The sequence below is a fragment of the Branchiostoma belcheri genome, unplaced genomic scaffold, assembly GCF_001625305.1.
Source record: "Branchiostoma belcheri isolate BF01 breed outbred unplaced genomic scaffold, Haploidv18h27 scaffold386, whole genome shotgun sequence".
Taxonomy (NCBI): domain Eukaryota; kingdom Metazoa; phylum Chordata; class Leptocardii; order Amphioxiformes; family Branchiostomatidae; genus Branchiostoma; species Branchiostoma belcheri.
Genome location: NW_017804005.1, coordinates 70,852 through 77,603, shown reverse-complemented (window position 1 = coordinate 77,603; position 6,752 = coordinate 70,852). Strand labels below are relative to the sequence as shown.

The 6,752-nt window shown below is 41.6% G+C and overlaps 1 pseudogene; it reads left to right on the top strand.

Annotated features, from left to right (window-relative positions):
* The window catches only part of LOC109476647, a 13,318-nt pseudogene extending 9,780 nt beyond the window's left edge, over positions 1 to 3,538 (top strand).
* Positions 3,539 to 6,752: the final 3,214 nt, after the last annotated feature.

Genomic DNA, 6,752 nt, shown 5'->3' with positions numbered 1-6,752 from the left:
TTTTTTTTCATGTTTTTATTTGATGCTGAATTTTATAATCTGTTGCAGGCAACATTTTTTTCCAACACAACATTTTAAAAACTATTAGACAGGATGGCACCCGCAAATACGTGAATATAAACTTAAACAGGAACAAAGTTTAAACATTTCATTAATCCGTTAGTCTCCACCAGACTCCTTTGTAGAAATCGGCCAAGGGGAACATGATGAGCCAGAGGAGTTGGATGGATGGATCGGGCCGTTAGCCGTTTTCCTTCGGCAGCCAAGAGCCCTTCGCCCGCCCATCTAAATTACCGCTACGGTGGCTACGGGGGAGTTGAGCCCGAGGGGTTTGTCCGACCCTAGAACTATCTCGTTGAAAGGGCCAGCCAAACACCCCCCGGGCTAGTTTCCCCGTAGCGGTAATTTAGACCCGCGGGCGAAGGGCTCTTGGCTGCCGAAGGAAATTGCTAGCGGCCCGAAACGAGTTTGGTATCCAGTGTAGAATATGACATGTTACTGATGTTGTCCATTTTGCCTGTCCAGCCGTGCTGTATGGAGCCATGACTGTGGGACTGTCGTTTCTGGCATCACAGATCGGCTCACTCATCAAAGATACTAACTCCATATTTGGTGCCCTCGGTGGCCCCTTGCTCGGTCTCTTCACCTTGGGTATCTTCATTCCGTCAGCAAACTCAGGGTACGTGATGCGGAGAACTCGACAAATAATCTTAGACTTAGACTTGACTTAGAATTTTCATGCATTCTTTTAATTTTATTATCCCCGGTAAGTTGAATCAATTGTATCCCATAGCAAACTGATATCTGTACATATGAGGTACTCTCCCAGCAGAGGTTTGGGGCTATTTTTTTGCGTGTTTTTAGACTTTTTAAAATCCATATGCCATGTTTCTTTTTTGCTCTGGAAATTTTCATTCAAGAAAATGCATTGAAATTTTTCCTTCACCCTTTCCACTGTGCAATAAAGAAATGGAGGAGGGGAACTTGTAAAGGTGCGTATGCACCTGTTTTGTCCTCCCTTTCACTTTGTGAAAAATCAAAATAAACAAATAAACAAGATATAGTAAAAGTCTATAGATGACCCTTAGGAAAATCCAGTATTGCTAGTTGCCTCTGGGAACCCCAAAACTGATGCGCGCGTGCGAATAAAAAAAAGTTTTGCAAAAAAAAAAGTTGCTTTCACTATGAAATCTACGTGGTCATGAAGGTTGAACAAATGGCACAGAATATGTTATAATCTACTCTTCGAATTCATTTCTTTACATTTTTGTCTTTTTTCCTTTGATTTTGGCATTCTACGACATTGGTATCGTTTCTAAATGTTTTCCTTGCAACATATGGTATATTTTTGCTCATTTAGCAACTGTTTTGCACGATTTACAGTATGGTTGAAAACTTTTTTTTTTGGAAACGGCCGAAAATTCATGCGCGCGCGGATGTCATCCATATAATCAAATCAACATGGCCTTACTGACAGTCTCATTTCAGTGACATTTTAGTAAATCAACATAACTGTCAGGGCAGTAATACAAGTGACAAATACAGTTACTGAAGACTTTATCCAGACCGATCTCTTACTGATGGTTACTGTCTTGACTAACTTGCTGCTGGCAATTACTGACAGAAATGCTGTTGTAAGGTAACTAGTTTTAGTGCTTCCCAGAATGACAGCTTTAGTATAGTGTTATCCAAGTTGACAGCTTTGTGCTGCTCTGTGTTGTCTATATTTGACAGTTCTATTGACTGTTAACTTTCCAGGGGAGCTCTGACAGGGTTTACTGCAGGACTGTCCCTGTCCCTCTGGATGGCCATAGGAGCTTTCCTCAGCAAAGATGAACATGGAAATGTTAGGGAAACTGCATTTTGGCTTTACAGGGTAAGTGGACTGGCTAAAAAAAAAATTATAAAGCAAATTGTGCAAAGATAATAGCTGAAGGAATAGCTTAAACTTGCCCAAGCGACCACCTCTACAAGTGAGCTATCTGGCCATAACGACCGCTTTTTCTCGGTCCCAATTTTTCTCCATAGATGAGATATAAACATTAAGGAACATGCCTAAGCCGACCACTTGTCCTACGAGACCGATCTCAACTGGCTTGATTTGGGACCACACATGGCCCAATCTTTGCCCAGTCATTTTCAAGCATGTAGCGAAAAACGTTTTTGATGATTAATGAGAAATTTTGATGGAATCGGCCAGTTGGCAGCATGTCAGTCTTTGCGCAATATAAAATGGAGCCTGCTGGGTCACTTTGGGTCAATGGGGACAGTCTATTGTAAAATGAGTGGAAAGTTTTTTTTTGTACTGAATTTTTGCCATGTTTTTGTAAGACGGCCACTTCTAGCAAGACCACTTTTCCTCATCCCCAGGATGGTCGCCTTAGACAAGTTTGACAATGACGAAATCTCTTTGAGTGCAGGTTTTTGGTTTCTGATAAATGCACTAGGAACATGTACTAACTTCTGACAATTTACTTAGTTCCCTGTTTGTTTGTTTGTTTGTTCAGGTCTCCTTCATGCTGTACAGTATATTCACCTGGCTGATCACCGTTCTGATTGGCTACTTGGCAAGTCATGTGACCAGGAAGGTTCTAAGCCATGAGGACATGACTGTTAACCCTTCTCTAATAACTCCCTTATTTAGGTGGGTAAAGCCTCCAAGCATATGCATGAAGCATTTCACATACAATGATTTTTAAAATTTTTTACCCATTGTATTGAGTATAACATATAGCTAGATGTCGACCAATTAGAAATCCCCATTTCATATTGATGTCTAAATCTCGTTAACAACACAGCCAATAGAGTAGAACGATTCACAGTGCCCTGGGCACGAGATTTATTTATTCCTCTTCCAAGGTAGACCCTTCAGCCCATGCATACCGGTTAATTTCCAAGGGACTCTAACATACACACAAAAAAACACAGAAAAGAAATAGCAAAATAGTAAATTAACATATGAATGCTAAATCATACATAAACAGTAGAAACTCAAAATCCTAATGGTCATACGATCTAGAGATCAGCCTCAGGGCATGAGATCAGACAACAATTTTCATTTTGCCCGCCATCTTTGTTGGGAGTACTCGTCATAATGGACAATGCTGCGCTCACTCGGAGATTCAATCGGTGGTTATAGGAATAACCAGTCCTTATGACATCATATACACCTCTAGGCAGCTCATCATCCCTTAAGATTTACCAATCTGGTTATAGTAATTTGGGACTTACCAAATTTTGGCACATTTCGTATTGAATTGATTTCTCGGGTGGGTATGACATACATGAAATACAACACGGGGTGTATTCCGCCTCACCCTCGGTCCCAGCCCTCCCGCGGATCGGATCTCTTTCCGGTCTTCGGGCGATCCGACCCGCGGTAGGGCTGGTACCGTGTTGTATTGTACATTTACTAGCCTCAGTGATTACATACTGCTGATGGTTGATTTATTCTGATTTATTAGACCCAGATCCAGACAAGAAGGGAATATCCAGGAGTTCTCCCACTGACAGTGATGGTACGTCCCAGGATACAGGTCGCAACATGGAGGATCTACTAGAGAGAGGAATGAATGAATGCTAATGTATGTGAATAAATGAAAAAATAAATAAATGAAACCATGAGTACAGGAATATGGTTGCAAATAGATTATTGACGTAATGTACGTTAAATGTCTCTGTTACAGTACATTCATTCTCCCTTCTGTACTACTTGTGCTATACACACACACACACACACACACACACACACACACACACACACACACACACACACACACAGATATATATAATTGGCGTAATTACGCCTATACAATTTATATAGTTGGGGCATCACATATTATTAGATTGAAAATGCCTATGTTTGCCCTTTGTTTTTCTAGATTTACATGTGATCGTATTCATTAATTTTCAAGGTCATCAACATACAGTAGTTTTATGTAACATACCCAATCTTGTCAGTTGGCTTTTATACAATGATGCAAGACATTTTTTGTAACAAACCTCAAAATTATATTATTTAAAGTGGTGTATGCCAAAAATGTAAATGGAGTCGTATGTGAAATTTGTTGCTGATTTTGTCTAATACTAAGCATTTTAACTATGAGGCAAAAATGCGATGTCGCTGACGGAAAACGGTCGCTTGTTCCGTATCGTAGGCTGGTTCTAGATATTCATTGGTAGTACAAAAATTGACTCCAAACAGTGACTTTCAAACGCTTCAAGTATGAAATGTTGACAAAAATGTGCTAAGAAAATTTCAATATGACGGATTTCCTCATTCAGAATTTTTGTTTTCCTTTGTCGCCCCTAAAATTGCATTGGATGCCTTTGTCACTCCTCTATTGATATGAAAACGACGGTCATTTCCTAAAATAGCGCAATGCTCTCATCCAATCTGTGTGAAAATGAAAATGACACCCGGTGGTGTGAGAACGCTAATGGCAATTCATTCAAACTAGATTGTTTCCATTAACATCGGAAACTACCTCCGAGTGTCACACGCACTATCACGAACAAAATTTACCTCAGGTGTTTGCCGGCAGTACCACACTCAGGGGACCACAGCCGTACTGAGACAGTAAACATTCAGACTTCAAACCGTCAGTATCTGTCTAACCAAGGACATCATCAACGTCCTTGATCTAGCGATCACTGAGTTCACGCAACTCTGACGTCTGTGAGTCATTATTAGCTTACAAGAGCCGGCTGGTAAGATTACATGCAGTGAAACCTCAGCTCTGTGTCGTGTACCCGTGCGTCGTGCCTCTGTATTCTCGCCCAGTATTCAAATCCCCTGGATTCTTTATAAAAAAGAACCCAATTTTTGGGCTGTGGAACGTAGAAGGAGCGTTGGTCAACCCAAAGGGGAGCTTGACTACAAACAGTAGCCACAATCTACAGGATCCTACCGAAAAAAAAAACAAGGAGCACAGGCCTTGTGCTGACAGACATTGAAGAAGCCTAAAGGGAAACCTTGCCACAGAGCTTGAGGTTTGAAACTCTCCGGGTCGAGGGAAAGACAGGACGAACCATGGCGGAACCAGAGGAAGTCCCAGAGATGACTGAGGAGGAGAGGCTGACGTTTGAAGTGAAGACGCTGAAGTATCAACTGGGGCAGAAGAGGATCATGATGTCGGAGTCCATACCTGAGTAAGCAGCTTGGCTTGTTTGTTTGTTTGTTTTCGTCGTATTAGATTAGGACGCAACACGCCGGTTTTGTAGTTGGTCGTGTAACAGGTAGCCACAGGTGTAAGAATTGGTACCTGACTTCGGTTGGGGAGGTAAAAGGTAGTAGAGGAAGTAGAGGTTTTGCTGCGCCCTACAATATCATGGCACTTGACACAAAACGACCGATTGCCCCTTAAAAGCCTACCACAGCCTATTTAATACAGGACCTCTCCTCGCATTGACACGTGTGGTGGCACCTGTTACGTACGGGCCTGTTCCCGGCCGCTGTTACGTCCTATCCGACACCATGTCCGTGCCCGAAGCTATATCGCAAAACGGCAACGTGTAGGTGTACTAGAACGCTCTGTCAACACCGTATTTCCAGACGTAAAGAATTTGGGTTTTAAGGTCAGGCTTTTGGACCAGGGTTCGAATCCGAGCTTGTTTTCAGTAATTTTAGACTCGTATCGTAGCTGTTTTAACAATTTCTATACTGTGTTCCACTGACACTATGTAAATGAGCGTGCATTTGGCTGCAAAATATGCTTCTTTGTGCAATATACTGAATCTGTACTCTTTTTATCACGAAATTGAATATGATTTTTCACGATGCACGATTTCCATTCTCAACATTCAATACAAAGGCCTATTGATGTAACGTGCTATCTTCCCCTTAACTGCTTTTTCCATTATTTGTTTTCAATCTCGGTGTACATATTTAATGATTAATCCTATTCTATAGGTACAGGGAGTATTAGTTTGAAAGCCTATTTCCTGCTGCACTTAAGCTAGATTAGGGATTTTGATTGTGATGTAAAGCGCTCGCGTGAAGCTCCCAACTTCAATTAGCCAGGTGATGATACGAGCGTGTAGCCTGTGTATAGTGTTTTCATGTGAGTCACATTGTACAAAAGACCAAAGGTACATGAAAAGCTGCGTCGTCTACGAAACTAGTTGCGTTGCGTTGTCTTCGCAAACAGCTTCGTTGCAGGTTGTACCTTTGGGCTTTCGTAATATATACCATCAATGGAGGCAGACCTAAGTACCTAATACCAGCTCAGAAGAGAACAAGAAATAGCCACGCATTCAAGTACCAGAGTTATCAACCAAGGATTGAGGTGTTCAAGAATTCATTCTTTCCTAGAACTATCGCAGAGTGGAACTCACTGTCACCAAGTACAGTAGGGGCACTGTCAATAGATAGCTTTAAACAATGTCTAGAGCTAGAAGTTCAAGGGTTAGGTGTAACAAGTCGATCGGTGTAATATAGCCAGCTGCCGCCGCGCCGCGTGCCTGCGAAGCTGGTGTGTTACGCCGAAAGGCGGTTATACCGGCTATACAGATACAGATACAGATACAGAGACGCAGCGGTTTTCCATTTCTGTGAATCGTATAGTTCAAGCGTTTTCAGTTATCGAGAGATCCTCTGGCCCTCTTAAATAACTTAGCTATGACAAGGCCTGCCATAAATGTTTTAAACTCAAACTATTTTTCTACATCCCCCAAATTAATGTTAGCAACCTGACTTTGGACTAGGCAACAGTTGCATTGTACAACAGCAACATTAATACTATTATTTTGAT